The 23,682-nt window shown below is 45.4% G+C and overlaps 1 protein-coding gene across 3 annotated transcripts in view; it reads left to right on the top strand.

The window, feature by feature from the left end:
* HDAC4 (histone deacetylase 4) overlaps nt 1-23,682 on the top strand; it is a 2,586,716-nt gene that overhangs the window by 291,685 nt on the left and 2,271,349 nt on the right. The window lies entirely within an intron of this gene.

The raw sequence follows: 23,682 nt of genomic DNA, 5'->3' as shown, positions 1-23,682 counted from the left end.
GCAGCCCGCGTGGGAGCACTAATATATGCCAGTATCTATGTAGGGGGCGCGGCTCCCAGCATGTATCCCTCACTGCAATGCAGCACTTTGCTACATTAGTGGCAGGGGTTCTCCGCTTCCGTGCAAGCTGGCCACGGTGCCCTTACCTCCAGTGCACCCCGTCAATACTCTTTAGCAGTGGCACGACAGGCACTCTCATATCTCCTGCCACACTAGCAAGGCTCAGTTTTATCTGCTCCCAGTCACCGCTGGTTTCTGTTGCCGAGCTCCGTCTGGGTGTCTCATCAACGAAGCCTGGCAGTCTCACGGCTCTTCCGCACACCCTAGGCCACCAAATTCACCTGTGCCGCAGCTGCAAACAGATAGCAGTTCACTTGCCACTGCTGAGATAGTTAGGCCACCATTTTGGAGCTCGGAGCCCGGTATAGTCTCTCCTGGGGCAAAACGGGCATCAACTTCCATCCGGCGAAGTTCTCAATTAGTATTTCGGCTTTATCTTTCTAGCAGGGATCTGCAGAAGCGTTCATTTTCCCCTATGTCATTGCATACAGGATCAATTTAAGGATCTCAGTGGGAGCTCAAGCAGTACACGTCTTCACTGCTTGAGCCCAGTCCATGTCCCCTCTACACAGATAGAATCCTGTGTGTAAGTGGTAATCCTGATGCTGTAAAAAAATAAAAACTTGTCAAAGAAGCAGACTGGATTCAAACAATTGCAGGTGCATGGAGTTATAAGATCTCCTCTACTTTTGCCAAGATCGACAAGCCACGAGGTATTCTCCCAAAATATCTCAAACAATTTCCTTGTGCGAGAATTAGGGCTCAATTCTTGCGCTTTAGGTTAAACGTACTCCCAATGGGTGAAATCCTCTCAAAACAGGAAAAATTTAGGTGGAGAATACAAGTTTATGCCGCCACTGTCGAGACCCAAGCTTTGTTGTAAACCTCTGCCACTTACTGGTACAATGTACTGCCTTAAGAGACCTGATAGCGTGATTTCTGGGCAGGTTTTGAAATCTAATGCAGGTTGTGCCCAGGAGTCTGGGACAGATTGTGCTCTGGAAAATAAGTTTTTCGGACAGTACTAGTTATCAGAATGTTAAATTGGGGCTTACAGGTAAAAAATAAATTGTTATTTTCAAATGTTTTAACTTCCCTATTTTTTAACAAAAATGTCTGTTTGATTTAAATTATTGAATGCAATGTTTTAAACAGTATGAATGTTTGTTTTATTGATTTTTAGCAAAGATTGAACATATGCACAATAAAAAAAAATAATAGAGGAACCATTTTATTCTTTTTCTTTGTTGAGGAAACAAAACCTGTTTCTGCTTGGGAATAATGGGAGGGATGCAGTGGGGAGGATCTGATGTGGTGCTGTCTGTGCTGGAGTACAGTGATCTTTATCTAGTGGACTTGGATCACTTATCCTGCTACTTGGACTCAGAAGAGGGGGAGGCACAGTTAATGAACATTTTCTAGATGAGGTGCACAGACAATCTGTCTCCTCCAGCAGATGTCAGATGTTGCTCCTGCAGAGATTGTTGGTAGGAATGTGGATGCTGCTGCAGGTGATGCTGTGAATGGTGACAGCACTGACATTCTGGGGAGGAGCCTGAGCCAGTGGCACCGCGAGTACCAGAGGAATTGAGTCCGTACTATAGGGGTCAGTAGAAGGTATGTTGCCAATATAGGGTTCAAGGAAGGCTCAGGAGTTTTTCAGAGTACGCAGAGGTCAGGAACACAGCTCTGCCTTTGCCACCATCCTCTTGGGCCTGGGATTACTTTGATTCCTCATGGTTGCAGCATCAGAGGCTGAATCCATGGTGTGTAGTTTGTGACTGGCGTCAAACACCGTTGGGGAGGAGAACTGTCTTCTACCCATTCACTGCATACCACAGCCTTCCTGAACCAACTGTGGTTATGTGCCCTCACCTATGTCAGACCAAGACCTACAAATACAGGCTATGCCTGCACCCTTGTAAGACAGTTAAGATTTCAAAATTGTGTGTGCCCCCACTCCTGCGAGAGATGAGTGACATAAAAATTCAGGTTGTGCCTCCACCCGTGCGAGACATGGACCTAAAAATTGCGTGTATCCTCACCACTGCGAGACATCAAGATAAAATCCAGACTGTTTCACCACTGTTGCGAGGCAGGAGAGATGTAGAAATTGAGTTGGTGAATTACTGTTTAAATATTCACCCATGTATATACCCAGACTCCTAGTGCCATGCTGCTTAGAACTGAGGTTAAACGATGTTTGTGTAAGATCCGTCTTAAAACATATTTAGCGGATTATAATATTGTGCGTGAATCTAATACTACTGGCCTGGCTCCACGATCTTCATTCACTCCTCTAATGCTGATATGTCAGCAAAGGTACTGACTTTTGAAAGACTAGTTCTTACTGAATAAGATAAGATCCTCAAGCGACAGACCAAGGATGCCCCTTCCAATATGAAGTTAGCAGAATTTCAGGCACTTGAATCCCTATCGAAGGAGACATCAATAGTAATAAAGGGGGCGGATAAAGGGGGTGGCATTGTGATCTGTGACATTGAAAAATATGACCAAGAGGTATACCTGCTTCTAAGTGTCCAGGGAAACTATGAGAAAATTAATTACAATCCCACAGCAGAGATCAAAGATAAAATCCTGGAGATAAGTAAGCATGGTTATGAGGAAGGGTTTCTGTTTAAGAAAGAATATGATTTTATAAATGCATCTGAGGGCAGAACACCCGGTTCTATATTTTACCTAAGATACATAAATATGCTCGTAATCCACCTGGGCGCCCCATTGTTTCAAGCTGCGGTTCGCTTTTGGAACCTTTATCTCATAGATTGATTTTAATTTTTTCCTCAAACATTAGCTGCCTCCACTGTGGCTTTTTTGCTTGACAATAGAGCGGTGATTAACTTGGTAGAGAATATGACCTTTTGTCCTACCAATCAGCTCTTTGTGTCAATGGAGATGGAAGCCTTGTATACAAATATATTTCCCAGGGGAAAGCTCTATTGAGTTTGGGAGTTATGCTGAACAGACGACAAATTGATTGTGGTGTGCCAACTGATTTTCTATTGGCATGTATAGAGGTTGTACTGCAGAATAGCTTTTTTTGTTACTAGATGATTATTATTTTCAACGTAAAGGGACTGCTATGGGCTGCACATTTGCCCCTAATCTGGCCAATTTACATATGGCATTTTTTTTTAAGAGAACTCAATTCTGTCCCTTGTGAACCCGTTCTTACAGTGCATCTCCCAATATCGATGGTATATTGATCTTTTTTTTTTATTTGAAGTGGTACATCGACACATCTACTGGAATTTGTAGCTTGGGCGAACAATCTGGACGATGATTTACATTTCACCTGTGAGTTCTCAAAGTACAGTATTTCTTTCTTGGATTTGAGAATTTTTGAAGAGGGAGGTGTTCTCCAGACTGAACTTTTTAGAAAAACCACAGAACGGAACACCACTTTTTTTTTTTCAAGTCAATACCCCCATAGTTTATTGAATAACATCCCCTATGGAATGGTTTTGAGATTAAGACACAATTGCTCCACACTACTGGATTTCAATAAACCTGCAACAATCTTAAAAAAGAGGCTCACCAAAAGAGGCTACCCCAAACAAATGGTTAGACACTGCTTCAAAAGAAGTCGCAACACTGATCGGTAGTCACTCTTGAGCCCAATACAAAAAGATGGACAAATGGATACATTGGTATGTGCTACCACATTTTGTCAATTTAACACAGCTATCTGTGGAATGATCTTAATGAACTAGAGGATACTTACCAGCATGGAGATTGGGCTGGCCAAACCCATCTTTGTTTTTAAGAAAAGCAAAAGAGAACAACATGTTAAGACTGTGGCACAGAAAGCAACGCGTCAAGATTGTGGCACGTATTGACAGGAACCTTTGGTAGGTAAACAAGAAGCAGTATAACCAAGGTGTGCCAAGTATTTGGAAGCGCTTGAGCTTGTGTATTTAAACAAAATCCTTCCTCAAATAAACAAAACTGGCTGTAGCACCCAGGAGGAACAAGTAGGCACCTCTAACCCACTTAACATTAGAAAGAAACAGTGAATGTTCCACAATCGGATGTGCTGCCAGCTCACATGAGTTGTGCATCTGTAACATTAAACATCCTCATAACCAGTCCATCTAGAAAGTATATTTCAATTGAGACGTGGATAGGTTTTTGCGTTTTTAATTGTGTTCATTGTCCATGTTCAAACGCCAGATTTGTATGCCCAAATGACAGATTTGTATGCCAACACGTGTTTCGACCTCTACAGGTCTTTTTCAAGGCAAAACTCCAATGGAAAGTCTTACTGATGAGTATCCACTTATGATTGTGCGCAAAGGTATCAATATACATAAAGTCGGTGTCTTGCACTATTAAATCATTAGAACAATCCTGGTGAATTTTTCACGTTCCGTAATGCAGCCTGCCATTAATGGCAATGCATGATTACACTGTCGTCCGCACCCGTCCGTCTCAAAGTGAGTCCGGAGGTCGAAACACGTGTTGGCATACAACTCTGTCATTTGGGCATACAAATCTGGCGTTTGAACATGGACAATGAACACAATTAAAAACGCAAAAACCTATTCACGTCTCAATTGAAATATACTTTGTACATGGACTGATTATGAGGATGTTTAATGTTACAGATGCACAACTCATGTGACCTTTGGTAGGTAATTGCATCAATTGCTGTGCCCATGCCCACTGTTCTACTAGGAAGTCTGTCTGTTTGTTCGTTAATTAGCCCTCGCAGGGAGCCACCGTGTTTACCGTCTAGGGGACACTGATCTAGCCTGCTCAAGTTGTTGCTCTCTTTTATTTTGTTTTTCGTGATGCCGCAAGCGCTGTACCACTCTTTAAGGTCTACCATGCATTTATGCATTGTGATCTTGATCACTGTGTGACCATTAACTTCAGTGTAATGTTGCCCCTTTTTTTCTTCTTGGGGTACTGCCCTGCCCCGAGGAGGACCGGTTATTTGAAGTTGGGGCCATTGGGTCCATTACAACCACGTGCAGCGACCTCCCACCTTCCCACCACTTCATTTAGCAAATTGGTTGTACTTTTTCGGTGAGTACATAGTGGCCTGGCACCTGAGCTACTATAACATCAGTTTGCAGTTATTTTTCAACCAGGTGTTTGTTACAGACCTCCCAGACCTCCTATTGTGTCTCGAGCGGTCCACTACTGTTTGTAACTATATTTTATTTATTCTATTGTTTTTTCCTTGAAGATTAGTCTTCAAGCCTTGGATGTCCCTCCCCTTCTAGTGCACGTCCAGATAATGACCCCCCTCCTTTTTCAAAATCATTCCCCTGCAGCAGGAACACATCATTTGTGATTGGTTCATTTTGTATGTACTACATATGGTCAGCATAATACCTCTGTTTCATCTTTGGGCAAATATGGACTTCAGACAGTTTGTATTTGTTTTTTAGGTTTTTTGTTCAAAACAATTCTTTCCTTTCCCTGATGAAGACGTTACAACTAATATGTCGCCAATTGGTTACGTTGCTTGTCTAACCAGGATACATTCATTATTAAATGTGTGTTTAATTACAGTGCTATTTCATGTAGATAGTTTGTTAGTTAGGACTGTTTGTCTTTTTTTCTTTGATGCTTGGTTCATTATTCCTGGTTTGCTTTGATTATGTATTATTGATGACTATTTATGAAAAACTGAAATTGCAATTGTGTAAGTATTCTAATTGAAATGTTGATTTATTGTTCTAGATTTGCCCTTTCAGATTCACATTGCTTAAATATTGAAACAACTGTGGTAAATTGATCATGCACACCTGTGTTATGCAATGATTTGATATAAGTCATTTATAACGCACCTGTACACAAGTTTTTCTAGGCGTGACAAGACAAGAAAGGAAAGACAGAGGGAGAACAAAAACAGACGGTCTTACTAGCCCTTGTGTCATTCAGATTGTGCAAGTGTGATAATGTGGTTTCAAACAATTGAGGTTTTAGTAGGCAGGAATAGAAGTACAAATTATTATTCAGGATTCCAAAACGGCCGCCATGCACTGAGGTAGAGTGCAGGCAGAGCTCCGTCCCGAAATCGGCAAGATTTGGCATACTTAATGGATGCAGTTAGAACTTTCTCTCCTTGGTCCTGCAACTAAATGCTTATCGAAGGTTTGTGTCCCTCTTGTTGCCGCAAAGAGCCTCGTGGCCGAAATACTATTGGAAGACGAGGCGTAATTTGGCCCGGCCACACCCAATATCTACTGAGGCATACGCTTACGCTTTTCACACCAACACGGGTGAGTCAGGGAAAACGGCTCACCCGCAAGAGGTCACTGTGGGAGTGAGTGATGGGAGGAAGATGGTTTCGCCGTGCAGGGGCATTGCAACCTCCTGCTGAGTATCCCCTGGAGACTATCGCAGACACAAGGGATAGTGCGGGCGTGGCGTGATCAGTGCAGAAGAATGTTAGCTGCTGAGGCGTAACCAGAGGGAATCGCACAACACAGACTGTCAGTTATGAGCTAAATAAAGAACGGAACACTTATTTCCTGCAAACGTGATCTTAGTGTGTGACAATTTGGTGAACATCCTGACGCTCAACGACAATTACTTGTGCCCCCACATCGCCTATGAGGTACAGCAGGTTTTGGTGGGGGGATGCATGTCTGTTCAAGGGACTGTCCGACATAATCTATTCCAAGAAGAACCCTAACATAAAAAATATTGCTGCAAAAAGAAAAACGCACTCAACACCTCGCTTAATGTGCTAAGTAGGTGGAGTGCTCAAAATTAACTGGGGTTTACTTGTACCCAATCTAACCCCTTGTTGGGACCATATTCATGCATGGTTCATATGTAAAATAACCACATCTACCACAACAATTTCAGTGTGTGAATTAAAACATTTTTATATATATTCTTTTTTTGTGCTCTGAATAATAAAACAACAATCAACAAAAAAGTCAAGATTGTAACTCAAAATTCGAGGGGATTGGGTCCTCCGACGTATTCCATATCTACGACAGGTAATGTCCACAGCTGTGCTGCTTTGGAAAATCTTTGGCGTCTGCGTCCTGCGTCGATGACGTTGATGCGCCGTCCCCGAGGACCTCCTCCGACGGCCGACATCACCCGATGTGATAAGTAGGACGCACGACTCCCATAGCCTCAGTTCCGTTTTTTCCGCGAACGTGTTCGCTTCGTGAATCTCGGTACGCCTCGACTCGTTGGAGTTTGCTGTTTTCTATTCTCGGTTCGTTGAACCTGTTCGGTTTGTTGTGAAGACCTGCTCGCAGCGATGTCTTTCTCATCTTCAATCCCGCGTCCGGGCTTCAAGAACTGCGGGGACTGTGGGTCCAAGATGTCGGTCACGGACTCGCACAACGCCTGCCTCTGGTGCCTCGGGGAGGCCCACGATACGGACGACTGTGTCGACTGCCAGTCACTCACGGCAAAGGCCTTGCGGGAACGCAAGAAGAAGCTGTCGGTAGGCCGGGTGTCTAAGCCCCGGAAGTCGAGGTCTGCGGGGCTTTCGACGGATGACTCGAGGGGCGACTCTCCGCGTCATCATCGGAAGTCCAGTGGGTCTCCTTCCAGGAGTCGGTCTCGCCACTCCTCTGTCTCTTTGAGGCATTCCCGGAAGCGCCGGCATAGGTCACCTTCCCCGTCCTTTTCCGAGGACTCCGCCCGTCGGCGGGTCGCTTATCCCTCCATGCAAGCGACACCAGAGGAATGGGCTTCCTTCGGGAAGCAGATGCTAGCGATTCTTGAATCGCAGGCACCGGTCCGTCCGCGCCTCCGAGTGGGGTCGGTCGGCACCGGTCGAGAGACACCGCTCGTACACCTTCAGGCTCGGGTGGTCGGCACGGCTCGCGGGAGAGGTCCCGCTCAGACAAGGGTAGCCGTTCTCGCCATGCCCGTGCCAGGTCCCGGTCCTCGACGCCTGTGGCGCCGAGGTCGTCGGCGATTTCTCTCGAGGCTCCGCCTTCGAGGGGGTCGTCAGCGCCTAGGTTGTCGAGAGACACGCTCGGAGCTCCGGCTTCGAGGACTGTGTCGACGCCGCCAATGCTGGCTGCAGCTGACGTCGACGCCGATTCGCTCGGCGTCGACGCCTTTTCTGTCGACGCCCTCGACGCCTTTTCTGTCGACGCCGGTGCCGACTCGTTCGGCGTCCTCGACGCCTTTCGAGGCGGTGGTGTCGGAGGGGCCCGTGGCACAGGGTTTGCCCCTAGAAAGGCTATGACTAAGGTCCGGCACTGCTTTGGTCCAGAGAGGTCTTCCTCTCCCCGCCTGGAGTACATTTCAGAGGGTGATGAAGGCTCTGATGGCGGCCTGGTTCCGGTTACGGTTCCAGATGACCTTATCTCGGGCCATAGCCAGTTTGATGACCTGAGGCTGTCGCTGCATGATGCCAGTGGACTGGACACCTCTCCGGAGGTGGAGTTTTGTCGGCCGCAGCCTGGCACTCATGCCGATTCTTCACATCAGCGCCTTATGTCTCGGGTTACTGAGTACTTGGGTTAGTCAGCTCCGCCAGGGGAGTTCATTCAGGATGATCTCACGGACATCCTTGATCTCGGTCCACCCACTGACCCGGTTTTGCCTTTTCATATGGCTCTGCAGAGAAGGGTGGCAGCGGCTTGGACTGCTCCGGAGAGTCTCCCGGCAGTGGGCAAGTCTTTGTCGCGAAAATACCGTCCAGCCAGTAGCAACCCCTGCTACTTGTCTAGGCACCCCACCCCGGAGAGTTTGGTGGTGCAGGCGGCTACGGCTCCGGCAAAGCAGGCGTCTTATCCTACCATCCCTCCGGATAGGGACGACAAACATTTTGACGGCTGGGCGAAGAAAGTGTTTTCTTCGGGGGGGTATGGCGCTTCAGGCGGCCAACTCCATATGTGCCTTGTCTCGTTTCACACACACTCTGTGGAACTGTGTTGCGTTAGCGGCTGATCATATTCCCGAAGGGGACGAACGGAATGGTTTCCTTCCTATGGTTCAGGATGGCAAGGATGCTATGTGTGAGGCCGTTCAGTCGGGTTTGGACTTGGCGGATTGTGTCAGCCGGTCCATGGCGGCGAGCACCGTAATGCGCAGGTTTGCGCGGTTGCAGAAGTCTGGGTTCGCTCCTGATGTGCAGTCCCGGCTCCTCAACATGCCTTTTGACGGTGAACACCTTTTTGGCAGCAAGGCTGACGAGAGCCTTGAGAGGTTGCAGACCTCCAAAGCTGCAGCAAAGTCGTTGGGCGCTGCAGTTCGCCAACCTCCGCCTTTTCGTCCTAGGGGACAGCAATGGAGGGGAGGTTCCTTTCGCTATTACTCGTCCTTCAGTAAAGCGAGGGGAGCTAGCAGTCAAAGAGGCCATCGTAAGAGTGCCAGAAGTGGAAACAAAGGTACTCGAGGTGCCAAGGCCGCTCGGGCAGTTGTCCCTTTGCCCTCAGGCAACGCTGCAGCCGCTACCACTCAGTCATGAGGCCAGGTCCCATGGTTCGCCGGTTGGGGGAAGGCTGGCGCAGCATCTTGTAGAGTGGCAAGCCATTACTTCGGATGTGTGGGTTCTGGAGATCATAACCCACGGCTACTGTCTTCCTTTTCGGCAGAGGCCTCACGACAATCCACCAGGGAGCCTCTCTTTGAAGAGTCCGGATCCGCTCCTTGCGCAGGAAATTCAAGCCCTGCTGGAGAAAGGCGCCATGGAACTCGTGCCTGTAGCGGAGAGGAACAAGGGATGGTCTTCCCCTTATTTTTTGATATCGAAGAAAGACAAGGGATTGAGACCCATCATGGACTTGCGCTGTTTGAACAAACTCCTCAGGAAGGACAAGTTCAAGATGGTGACTCTTTCTCAAGTCCTCCAGGCCCTTCGACTTCAGGACTGGTTGGTGTCTCTCGACCTCAAGGATGCTTACTTCCATGTGCCGATCCATCCCAAGCACAATAAGTACCTGAGGTTCGCGGTTGGCGACTCACACTTTCAGTTTCGGGTCCTGCCGTTCGGATTGACCTCCGCCCGAGGGTTTTCACCAAGCTCATGGTGGTGGTGGCAGCGCATCTCAGGAAAGGGGGGGATTCACGTCTACCCCTACCTGGACGATTGGTTGATCAGGGGGAGCTCTCCCGAGCAAGTCCTGGATCATCTGTCTGTCACCTGCCACTCCCTTCACATCCTGGGCTTCTCCCTCAATTTAAAGAAGTCCCATTTGACACCAACGCAGCGGCTCCAGTACATCGGATCAGTGCTCGACACGTCCCTGGGGCAGTGTTTTCCTCCTCAGGTGAGGGCTCTTCACATTCAGCAGATGGTGCACAAGTTTCAGTTTGCCCAGAATCTCCCAGCGTCCGAGTTCTTGAGACTCCTCGGCCTCATGGCATCCTGCATTCTTCTGGTGCCAGAGGCTCGTCTGCGGATGAGATCTTTGCAGTGGGCACTCAAGCTCCAGTGGTCTCAGTCCTCCGGCAGGCTGTCGGACCCTGTTCAGGTGCCGCCCTCAGTGGCCCGGGACCTTCTGTGGTGGGCAGTTGAGGGCAATCTGATGAAGGGGGTCCCATTTTGGCTGCCCTTGACGGAGGTGACGATCGTGACGGACGCATCCCTCACGGGATGGGGAGCTCATGCCAACGAGTTGACAGTCAGCGGTCGTTGGTCTCCGTCGGAGTCCAGACTCCATATCAATCTGTTGGAGCTAAGGGCCGTCAGGCTAGCCCTGAAGGCTTTTCTGCCGACTGTGCGCGGAAAGAGTGTCATGATTCTAAAGGACAACAAGGTGGCCATGCACTACCTCAACAAAAAGGGGGGGGGCAGGGTCACTTCCGCTGTGCAGGGAGGCGATGCAGCTCGAATTCTGGGCCATCCAGCAGGAAGTTTCGATCTCGGCTGTTCATCTGGCCGGAGACGACAACGAGACGGCGGACGCTCTGAGCAGGCAGAGCTCGATCTCTCACGAGTGGGAGCTGGCTCAGGAGATTCTCCTGGAGATCTTCGCCCTTTGACGGACCCCTCAAATGGATCTCTTCGCCTCCAGTGTCAACCGGAAGTGCGAAAGGTTTTGCTCGCGAGAATTTCCTCCAACAGGAGCCTTAGGAGACGCGTTCGTGGTGGAGTGGTCGTTCCCACTGCTGTACGCGTTTCCTCCAGTCCCCGTCATCCCGCAAGTGCTGCAGAGGTTACGGAGGTTCGGTTCCTGGATGATCCTCATTGCTCCGACGTGGGCCCGGAGGACGTGGTACCCGGACCTTCTAGACTTGTCCATCTGCCCTCCACGTCGTCTTCCCTACCGAGACGATTTGCTCTCACAGGAGGGGGGGTCAGGTTCTCCATCCAGAGGTCAGATCCCTCAATCTTCACGCTTGGCTTCTGAAAGGTTGAGGTATAAGGATTGGGACCTCGCTGAAGACGTGATGGAGGTGTTGCTCTCGGCCAGGTGGCCGGCAACAAAGTCTCTGTACCGTTGCCGTTGGAGAAAGTTCTGCGACTGGTGCAGAGTTGAGAATGTGGATCCTTTTGAATGTGACATTCCCATGGTTCTGTCTTTTTTGCTTTCTTTGGCCCACAGGGGCTTGCAAGTGGGGACCATTAAAGGTTACCTGGCGGCGCTGTCCATCTTTAAGCGCTCGTCTGAAGAGTGTTCCTATTTTAAGATTCCTTTGATTTCGCAGTTTTTGAAAGGGCTCACTAATGTGTTCCCTCCGTCACCTTTTCTGGTGCCCGGTTGGGATCTGAACCTTGTTCTTAAGTTTCTTATGGGTGCTCCGTTTGAGCCTTTACATTCTTGCCCTTTGAGGCTGTTGACTCTGAAAACTGTGTTTTTGGTTGCGGTTACTTCCGCTTGCAGAGTGAGTGAGTTACAGGCACTTTCAGTTAAGCCACCCTTCACTGTGTTTCAGAAGGACAGGGTTGTCCTTAGAGTTCGTCCTTCTTTTCTTCCGAAGGCGGTTTCAGACTTTCATTTGAGCCAGAAGGTTGTTCTTCCGGCGTTCTTTCCTCTTCCACATCCTGGTAAGGAAGAGGAGAGACTCCATAGGCTTGATCCTAGGAGAGCGCTGAGCTTTTATATTTCGCGCATGTCCCGGGTCAGAATGGACGATAAACTTGTCATTGGTTACGCTGGAAAGCATTTGGGACAAGCTGTGACGAAACAGACTTTGTCTCGTTGGATTATTTTAGCTATCTCCGAGTGTTACCGCTTGGCGGGTAAGGACCCTCCGGCTGGCTTGCGTGCCCATTCTACCAGGGGAGTGGGTGCGTCTACTGCCCTGCAGAGGGGAGTTCCTACTCGTCACATCTGTGATGCAGCCACCTGGGCTTCAGTACATACTTTTGTACGTCACTATTCCCTTGATTCCATCAGAGGGCAAGATCTGGCCTTTGGCAAGGCAGTTCTATTCCGCAATTTGATTGGGCATGCTAAATTTGTAATCTAAATTCTTTCCCACTTCCTTGCTTGGTACTGCTTTGGGAGTCTGTCATAGATATGGAATATGTCGGAGGACCCAATCCCCTCGAAGAACAAGTTACTTTCTTACCTGGTAACGTTCTTTCGATGGGATGGTCCGACGACTTATTCCATATCGCTCCCTCCCTGCCTTCCCCGCTGCAGAATTTCTTTTGCGATTGCGGCTTGCGTTCCGCAAGGCCTTGTGTGTCTGACTGGCCGAAAACTGGTGGCACACGTTCTGGGAAAAAACTATGACTGAGGCTATGGGCGTCGTGCGTCCTACTTATCACATCGGGTGACATCGGCCGTCGGAGGAGGTCCTCGGGGACGGCGCATCGACGTCATCGACGCAGGACGCAGACGCCAAAGATTTTCCGAAGCAGCACAGCTGTGGACATTACCTGTCATAGATATGGAATTCGTCGTCGTACCATCCCATCGAAAGAACGTTACCAGGTAAGAAAGTAACTTGTTCTTTGATTACATCATGAACATATACAGAGAAAGATACATTTTTTTTGCTTTCATCATTTTTCAATTACATATTTTCACATAAATAGTGTGAAGAGGACAGAAGAAAACAAGAGAAATGTAAAAGGTGGAAACATGGAAAACCACAACCCAGTGCTTAAAAAGTGTGAGAAGAGCAGTAGAGGATAACCTCTAATAGGAAGAGAAAAAATAGAAATAAAATATAACCATAATATGGTCACAGTTCCATATATCCAAATTATGGAGAAAATCAGCAGTCCTAGAATTTTCTAGTTTTAAACATTTTTTTTCCCAGGGCTTTTTTATGGGAGACCCCCACTGGGTTTGCCAAAAAGCACCCTAAGCACACGAAGTAGCACGGAGGTGCCGGTTTAGCGAGAATTTATAAAACAGGTCCTGTGAATTTGGGGTGGAGTCAAGGCATAATACGGGAATACATATGTGTGGTATCAGCACAATAATACCCTGGATTCAGAGGAGCAAACGTTGGTGGGCTCACAAAAATCATTGGCACGTTAAGCCCCACAGAGATATCAAGAAAGGGAGTGGGGGTCCACATGGAGATGAAGAATCAATAATTTTCTGCACTCGGGTCCTGTGTGATCGGGAGCACCAAAGGTGCAGATGCTACCGGAGTCAGTGTGAAATATCATCGAGGAACAACGCCACAGGTAAGGTACAACGGTTGCCTCTGGAGGGTCTGGTTGGCTGGTGACCTGACTTCTCACAATAAGCAAGATACAGAACCTCATTGAAACAGGGTAGATCAGCTGACATTACAGCATATACTAAAGGCTGAAACAGGCACCTCGGCATACCTTACGAACATTATAGATGTACGGCGGGGTCCACTATAGCGTCCGATAATCCACCATAAAGTAACAACCCCCTTAAAGACTGAGGTAGCTGCATAACGAAGGAACCAGTGTCCGCATCATCCATATAATATCTGTTACAACATTCATGGAGCACTGGCAATAATCACAAAACCTGCTGTCATTGCCCAGTCATATTGGTTCTCCTAAAAGTTGTCTAATTTGGAGGGAGCCCCACGGGCCGAGGGCACCGTATGCGAGAACAAAAAAGGATGCTTTGACTTGTCGCGCCACTAAAGAAAATAAGGAAAGTCCACTACAGGATATCTGGGCGAGGGCTCAACATCCAACTACTCCTACTTGATCTACTGTCCCCTCGGCAGATATGGCAACACCTAAAGAAGATTTTGCAAAGAGTTTCCAGGTCTTTCAGAGTACATTCACGGCATCATGCCAAACATAGTTCACTGTATTTACTTGTAGTATCTGGTATTGGTTGTAGCTGCCACGCACTTAATGCAGGGCAGCTACACCCAACACCAGATACTACACATCCCCTCTCTTTCACCAAGACATATCTTTGTGTGGACATGTGTTAGAGGGTGAGGAAGTGCGCCTGGAATGAGAATGGGTGTGTTGGTATTTTATTAAAATGAAATGTAGGATTTGTGCCTAATAGGTGTGAAGTATTTAATGGTAAACACAAATAGTAATATGCTAAAGTTTAATATTTTTTTCATGTTTTGTAGGATTTAGGGTGCATGCATGGAATCACCATGGACTTGTAGGAAAAGTGTATAGTTTACTTATTGGAGAATGCTGGGATGCAAAAAGTATAACTGACTTTTGAGGATTTTTAGGTCTTGCGGTGGACGCACCATGGACTCTTAGATATTTATATGTCCAAATGGATATGTTGAAATGTATAATATAAAGTATTATTGTAGGTGAAATGAAATCTATTTTAGAAATTACATGTATGTTTGAAATGGGCATTTAAATCTGCATGTGTGTGGCACTGTATGTTCATGTGGAGATGAAGTGTGAGGTGTCACAGAATGGATTATCATGCAGTTACATAGGTTACCAATAGGTGAATTGGTAGTGGAAGGTGTAGTCCTGTGAGGTTTTGAGCCCAGATGAAGTATGGTGTGAAGTAATTTATGGTACATATGTTTAGACATAGTAAGGGTTTTATGAAACTGGAAGCACTTGTGAGTAATAGAGGGTAAAATGGTATGTGTGTGTGTGCGCATGCAAGTGATTATGATCCATGGGATGGAGCATAGATATGTATGAGAAGTGGTTAGCCGGCAAAGTGAGTATCTGAAGTTGCGCACATGTGTTTGTGCTGATGAATGCATTCCTGTAGTAACTGGCTCACAATGGGGTCTCTGATCCATTCCCTGTTGTGATGTTTCTTTTGCGTGCTGTGTCTGTGCAGCTACGTGATCTTAGTTATGTTTGTATATTTTCTATCCTATTCCTACTTTTAAATGTTCTCTTTGGGGTAGTGAGTGAGTGAAGGTGAGTAAGGGTGCAGATGTGATGACATGCAAATTACAGGTTTCTAGTGCTGTGATGAGTGGTGGTCTCGTATGAGGACAGGTGATGTGTGTTAGATTGTATTTGGATGTTAGATTGTTTTTGGTCGTCTGCGTATGAGTACGTGTTTGTGCTGTGGGTGTGGCAGGGCCGAAGCTCTGTGTGGCAGGCGGAGTGAAAGGAGTGCTGTATGAGCCGGGAAGGTGATGGAGTGTAGTTTGGTGGTGGTTAGTTCTTGCAGGTGGCAGCTGCAAGACTCTGGTGTGGCAGGCCTGAGTAAATGGTGGATCAGTGTTTTATGGTTGTTGGGGAATGTTAGTTACACGAATGTTAGTTACGCCGTGATGGTTCTGAGTGTGGTGTGTTGTCTGGTTGGCTTGTGGTGGATGTTGATGTGCTGGTTGGAGAGAGCCTGGTCTTGAAATTCTGTTGTGTGTGTCTTGGTGAAAGAGAGGGGATGTGTAGTATCTGGTATTGGTTGTAGCTGCCTTGCATCAAGTGCACCTGATGCATGCAACGGAATGGTGAGAGGTAACATGGAACCCAGTGGGGCTCCAGGGTTCCATGACTGACAGTTGGGATTCGGGATGGGAGATGACATGAAAGAGGATGGATATCAAATAGCTCCTACGTCCCTCTTCCTAGCTTACCCTGTAACTCAATAAAGCTACTTTTCCTTTTATAATAACTTGCCTCGAGCGTTATCTCTGGTTCCCTAGAACCCAGGATACTTCATTACTACGGAGATAAATAAAAAAATCAAGGATTTTAGGAAAGATCTAACAGATCTGGGCAAACGCACGGACGCCAATGAAACAGCGATACAAGAATTGACAAGCGATAATCGCCAAGCGGAGTAATTGTTAGAACATTTAGCGAGATCGACTCACAATTTAGAGATACAATGTGAGGAGTTGGAGAACAGGTCTCGTAAGGCAAATATCCGGGTGAGGAATCTCCCGGAATCTTTTGCAGACCCAGACTTGAATGAAGCAATAAAATATGATCTTTAAAGAATTACTGGGGAATGTTGAGGAAGAGACCATCTTATTGGATCGTGTTCACAGGGTGGGCCTGAAGAGACCAGACCCTGGGATGCGCCCAAGGGATGTATTGGCAGCGTTTGGGGATTACCCACAAAAGGAACACATTTTAAGAACAGCCAGGCAAGCAGATCCTATCACATACAATGGAGCAATTATACCAAGATCTTTCACCAATCACACTTCAAAACCGCAGAGAAATGCAAATTGCAGCAAAAACATTGCAATCTAAGAAGATATTTATAGGTGAACATTCCCATTTGGTCTAACATTCACACTAGACTGGAGGCAACATAGGATCACCTCCCCGGCAAAAGGCATTGATCTACAAAAAATTGTTGAAGATGCAAGCGGCACTCCTCACAATCATCAGCTACAATTGGCTCACCCTACGACAGGGCACCACACTGAAGAATGAGCGGGGACATGGGAGGCTTGCGTACCAAAGGACCTTACTGGAATCGTTGGAATCCTCTTCTTAAATGTCTGCAGAACATGTCCAGAAAATGATTTCAACTGAATAATGGGAGGAGCTCACTGAATGCGCTGCCATAAATATTTTTGTAATGGAAAACATTGGGATCTGACACTCCAACTTCGAATCGGTGGAGTGGAGGCGAAGAGGGTTTTCAGATACCATATGGGGATCCCTGGAGGAAGTGGTGATCCACGATGGAGGAGTGATGGTTGAAAGTACTCTAGGTACAAAGGGTCACACCATGGTGGGGGAGAGGTGAGGCAAGGGACTAGGGGGGGAGGGGGATAGGGGTTCTAAATATTGGCCGGGGGTGGGACAATGTTTGGGGAGAAGGGAGGGGAAAACTTCAGTTGCTTAAGGCAATACATGTATGGATCAAGGTCTAGGGACAGGGCATTGGTTTTAAACGGATTAAAAATTCAATGCATTCAAGTGTATATCTCTTAATGTTCAGTGGCTAAATACCCACATCAAATGCACAAAACGCATCAGCCTGATGTTTTTGCTTTGCAAGAAACCCATATAAGACAACAGGATAAGTCCCGACTTCAACACGATCCCATTATTATACAAGCTAATGCACAGAAGGAAGCAGCAGATGTTCTAATGGCAATCCGGCATGGGGCACATATTAAAATAGTCAGCACAAAAGCAGACGGGGAAATCCGATTCCTTTTTATTGTCGCCGAAAAAGGATTGACTAAGATAACTTTGGTGTCAATCTACGCCCCAAACACAGGCCATTATAACTTTCTGAAGAAGACATTAACGGAGGTGGAAACATTTATTGTAGGGGATCGGTTAATATGTGGGGACTAAACTTGGCTTGGGACCCGCAAAGGGACAGAAGTGCGAGAAGCCAATTCAGTCTTCTGCACAGGGGATATGCAATACAATTGAGCAGTTGGCGATCTCTGTTGTATGGGTAACACTGACAGGGTCTGAGAAAGGCTACACGCAACTCTCTCATGTCCATAAATCGTTCTCACAAATTGCTTATTTGTTCTTCAGCCTCGTTGCTGGGTTATGTTACAAAAATAGACACACACCCGATCACATTATCAGATCATTCTTCCCTGGAACTGGTGTTCCTCCTTCATAGGACAACACCAGCGGTATGTTCATGGGTTTGCCCTTGAACTTTTTCGGGATCCGGTTCTGAGGGAGAAATTGGGGGGAACAATTTTGGAATTTTTTGTGTTCAATGATACTGGGACGATAGCGATGGACATTTTATGGGATGCTTTTAAAGCTACGTTTCGTGGGAAACTAATTCCAGGTGTGGACGCTAGACATAAACAACGAATGGTTATTGAGTCAGAATTGAAACGGAACTGAAGCAAATTATGAAAGAAATTGAGACGGATGGTAGCCTGGCTATCAGAAAGGCATATAGAAATGTAAGCGGGAGGCTACACCTTATGCTAATGTCAAAAGCCGAAAAAGCTATTATACGCGAAGTAAAAATATTACATACAAGCAAATAAAGCGGACCGTTTGTTGGCTAGACAGCTAAGGCAGACTCCGAAATTTAGGACTATTGTAGGGGGTAAAAGCAATCTATGGGGATTTGGTTACGACAACCCCACAGATACTGACACAATTTGTAGAATTTTACTCCACACTTTATCAATCCGATCGTCCTGACTTGCTAGCCCAAAGAAAATGTTTTGCGCTCAGTTAAGCTTCCTATTATCACAACTCAGATACGTGAACAATTAGAACAAGAGATAACGATTGAAGAAGTTTCGCACATAATCCGAAATCTCCCCACAAATAAGGCCCCAGGTCTGGATGGATTCACGACTCATTTTATAAAACCTATAATGCAATCCTCGCCCCAAGAATGATAAAATGATAAACGCATTTAAAGAAATTGGCCATATGACATCTTCTACGGAGGAAACCAAAATGATTCTCTTTCCAAAACCTAATAAAGACACCACGGCATGCGGATAATACCGTCCTATTGCCCTGATCACTCTTGATGCGAAAATCTATATAAAAATGTTGGCTAACCGACTAATAGATAATTTACCATCCTTAATTCACCGTGACCAGTCTGTGTTTATTAAACAATGACAAACTCACGATAACATTAGAAGGGCTTGCTATCTGATTGTGAAAACGTGCAAGAAAAATCATCCGCACTCTTCTTATCATTGGATGCAGAGAAAGCGTTTGATAGGGTGCACTGGTCATTTATATTTCAAACTTTGGAGGCTATGGGATTCGGCCCCAATTTCATGAACATGATACGAGTGAACTATCTAGACCCCAAGATTAGGTTAGCAATAAATGGTCAGATATCCAACCCAATCACGCTACGTTGTGGAACAAGGCAGGGATGCCCATTGTTCCCTCTCTCTTATGCAATATACTTGGAATCCTTTCTGATTAAAATCCGACAATCAGATCTAGTACAAGGTATACCATACAGGACAGAAAAACAGAAGATTATGGCAAACGCCAACGATATGTTGAGCACAGTGACAAATCTGGTTGAATCATTGGAGAAGGCCACACAGGTACTTGAAGAATTCGACAAGGTGGCAGGTGTGAAAATAATTTATAAGAAATCAGAAATATTGAATTTATCTCTTACACCCTCTCATGTAGCCCAGTTGGATGCTAACACTAAATTCGCATGGGCAAGAGATACCATTAGATTATTAGGCGTGAACCTAACTAACTATATAAAGTACATTCCACCCCCCCCCCCAGCTTATTAAAACTTCAGCGTTTATTGTCGCAGTGGGGTCCACTAGCGATCTCTTCGCTGGGGCAGATAAACGCTGTAAAGATGTCAATACTCCACATGGTGCTATATCTATTTCAGGCTCTCCCTATACCCATAGTGCAAATTTTCTTTCGTGAATTACAAAGTTTGATTTCGAAATGGATTTGGAACAATAAACCCCACACGTAGCTATGAAATTATTAATGATTCCTACACTTAAGGGGGGCCTGGGACTTCCCAACTTTGTAAAATACTATCAGACTGCATCCCTATGGGTGTTGAAAGAATGGGTATACTCAACGACTGAGAACATTTGGGCCACAATGTAAAGGCAATTTGTGACCCGCATACTGCAGAACTGGGTGTCCATTGAACATGCACGCTAGTCAAATTACTAATTTGGTTGAAAACATATGAGATAGGGCGGTTAAGCATTGTCCGATTACTACATATCCCACCCCTTTTTCTCCAATATTTAATCCGCAGTTCAAACCTGGCTTAGTAAAAGGATTCTTTACTAAATGGAAGGAAACAAAATGCAATAAAATCAAGGATATGTTTCAGGGCACGGATTTTATTCAGTTTGAATAATGTAAAAAGGAGATGGGGCTTACCGAATTGGAAACATATCAATATTTTCAGGTTCAACATTGGCTGTTGGCTCCCACGAACAGAGCCGCGATCATTAGATCGTTAACTGCATTTGAGAAATTATTTATTTCAAATCCAGGAGAGAAATCCTCATATCAAACTTTTATCGCCTGTTACAAGAGGAGGTCCAGGAAGGCAATCTGAAATAGGTTCAGAGCTGGCAGAAGACACCGGGAATTTCGATGTTTATTGAAGAATGGCAAGCACTATGGAGCGATATTCCTACAGATCAGAGAATCATGGTATAAGGCTGTTACAATGGCATTACACCCCACACAGGCTATAGAAAATGAAACTAATTAGCACTGGTAAATGTTGGAGGGAATGCAACGGTAAGGGCGGTTGGCTGCACACATGGTTGAACTGTCCTAAATTGGCTAACTAGTGGAACAAGCACATCCAAGGTATGTTTGGGAAACAGTTGCAAGTGGATATGAAAGATATCTTGTTGGGAATTGGTACTTCGGAGGAGAGTAAATGGCCAAAACATAAACGCAAAGCGCGGGTTATCCTACGGGTGGCAGCCTTGGTGGTGATTGCCCAACATTGGAAAGACAAAGATCCTCCACATGTGTAGAACTGGTTTATGAAGGTATGGAACTTTGTTTTTTTTAGAGTGCATGACATGTGCGATCCAGGGCGTGCAACAAGCTTTTACAAAAGAATGGGGAATCGTATTGCGATTTTTACAAGCGGACTACAACGTTGCAGTTTGCTCACATAAACTGCGTATTTTAGGCATTGCATAGACTTTGACTCTTGACAGACACTATAAGATGGTGGGTGAGTGGGAGGGAAGGGAAGAAAGGGTAAAAGGGGGGTGATTGCTGGGGTGGGTTTATGTTTACTGTTTGTATAAATTTGAAATGCCAATTAAAAACGATTATTCAAAACGTGGTTGTACTTATGCCTGTATTATTATGCACAATAATATTTTATAAGGGAGGAACTCTGCATATAGCGTGTGTGTTTCCGATGAAGTAGAGCTGCCGAATGGTTGAGAGTTCAATACTGCTCCGGGCTGACTCTGAACTACATCCTTCCTAAACACTTCCATACCAAATGTGGTTAACAATGATGGTTATTAAGAACACCTGTTGCCAGTTGGTCTGAAGCACTATATAAAACCCCTGTAACTATTTTTATGGTGGTGATGATGGAATTACTCAGTACTAGTTAGAAAATCTCTACTGCTTTGCTCCGAAGGCGTTAGAACTTTTTGTTTTAAATGCATAGATTTTTTTAATAAGAAATGTGATGGCCACAAATTAATCATTTATGTCATTTGATATGTTTATAGCCCCTACTGCCATTGTTATGGCTTCGAAGCACTGAGGTGGATTAACTCCATTCAGAATACCGTAGTCTGTTCATTTCAAAGCATGCGAAAAGTCATTAGAATTTGGTGATCAGCATAGACGACTAGGTTAAAACATTTGAGATCATGCAGCACTTATTGCTCAGTCACAAGGAAGACTGCTGTGTCAGTGACTGTGACAGTTGAACTGAATTACTCATGGGACTCGTCTGTATTCTATGGGTTGTAGTCTATCAATCCGTAGGTCACTGTCTACAGTTGAAGGCTCTGCTATACTTCACGTGCAGAACACTTGCACAATGACTAACATGTAGTCACTTAAAAAGATGGCTGATTAGAAGTTTAAAAAATTACCATGTATTTATATGGTGGAATGTATTTTTATATAATGCAAACCACTACTAATAATTGCCAGCTTTGAGCAAACTATTGTTAAAAAGAATCCCAGCTTCAAGATGCTCAAATTCAAAATAAAACCACACACTTAAAATGCCATATTTAAAATGTGGCAATAGATAACAACCCCCTTTTTTTAAATCGGCTGCCAAATAATGTAAACTGCTATTTTTCAGAAAGGGATTACTACAAATAAAATCAAAACATAGCTTTATATGGAATTGTTCTGGAGCAGGAATTATTTGATTATGTAGATGGCTTCCAGCTGCCATGTTTGAGCTATCAGAAATTGGGTTCCATGTGCAGACATGCTTTTGGACAGGAAAAGGTGGATTTCATTATGTTATTTGTATTGATTTTATATTCTCCAGCTTTTAAGTATCTGACCGTGAATACAACGTTGTCTTGCTCCCAAGGCTAGTGCGTTGCCCGCATCTATTCTTCCAGCCTACGTGGATGTGAATATATCATCCGTGGCTAGTTAACAAGGTACTGGATGTAAGTTTTGTTACTGTTACTCGACACAAGGTTACGTTTTAATTGATTTATATTGTTTGTGCTCATGTATTTTTGGAATTTGCAATAGTGAATACTTAGCTCAAAGGAGGGCTTTGCACATGAAATGTATTACCGAAAGGATACTTTAAGGTGCTGTTCGTTGGACATTGGGGACTGACTGACTGAATAACAGAGACCAGGGTATAATTGGAAGTGGGGATGGACAACCAACCCACTATACTATACAGTTGTCATTTTACATGTGTACATTGCACATACTTACACATTCTGGTATAGCTCGAATCTCACCATTTTCATTTGGACAAATACTGAAGATGACTGGAAGCCAGAGCCTTTGTTTTCCCCCACCTGGATGGTGGTGTGCCCTCCTGGAAAGCCTTTGAACTACCACCTTGGCACCGCAGAGATATGTCCTACATGCTGCAAATTGACTCATAAAAGGACTCTACAAATTAGACCACAACCTTCTTTTAACTGCATTGGCTACTGCTGCAACCATGTATCCCCTTCAAATCCTTCTGCATCATCTACAAATATATCGCTCTCAACTCCACAACCTACCTCGCTGAGAAACTCAGCATCTATAGAGGCCTACAGCCCACCCAGAGCCAGGACATGTACAGACTTGAACTCAGCCGGTGCGGGAAAGAAAGCACCAGAGAACAGGCTTTCTTTCTGTGCCAGACACTGGAGCCTCTTCTCTGTCAACACCATACAGGCCCCCTTGCTTCTACATTTCAGGAAAGAGCTCAAGACACTCTTCAAGGAACGGCTCCACCTTAACACCTAGGTCCACAGACCTCATTCACTTTCCGTCTAACCGAGACTGGGTGATCTGCTTTCTCTCTGGTTGTTTTTTGATCTCTTGCTGCCAATTTGCCATCCCCCATTACCCTATTGTTAGCTCCCTGCTCCTTTGTATTCATCTTTTGTGATCGGCTTCCTTTGCTGTGTACTTTCCGTGACTTGTAAAATGCTCTGTTTCTTCCCACAGCTAGGCCTGTACACACAATAAATTCAATAATAATTTTCTGTCTTGCATTTTAGGAAGTTTGCTCAGCTGTTCTTATTGTGTGTCAGATGCGGTTCGGTTGAATCCAGTCTGCCTCCTTGTATAAGCAGTATCTTTTATGTATCAGATATTGTTTGTTGGCATTATTTATAGCTCCAACTCCAGGTGTCAATTGTATATGCATCATTCAAGAGTTGTACTGAGGATGTATTTTTAGACCA

This window comes from Ambystoma mexicanum, chromosome 9 (assembly GCF_040938575.1).
Source record: "Ambystoma mexicanum isolate Mex_15411 chromosome 9, UKY_AmexF1_1, whole genome shotgun sequence".
Taxonomy (NCBI): domain Eukaryota; kingdom Metazoa; phylum Chordata; class Amphibia; order Caudata; family Ambystomatidae; genus Ambystoma; species Ambystoma mexicanum.
Note: the sequence above shows the minus strand (reverse complement) of the source record. Positions and strands in the feature narration are given on the sequence as shown.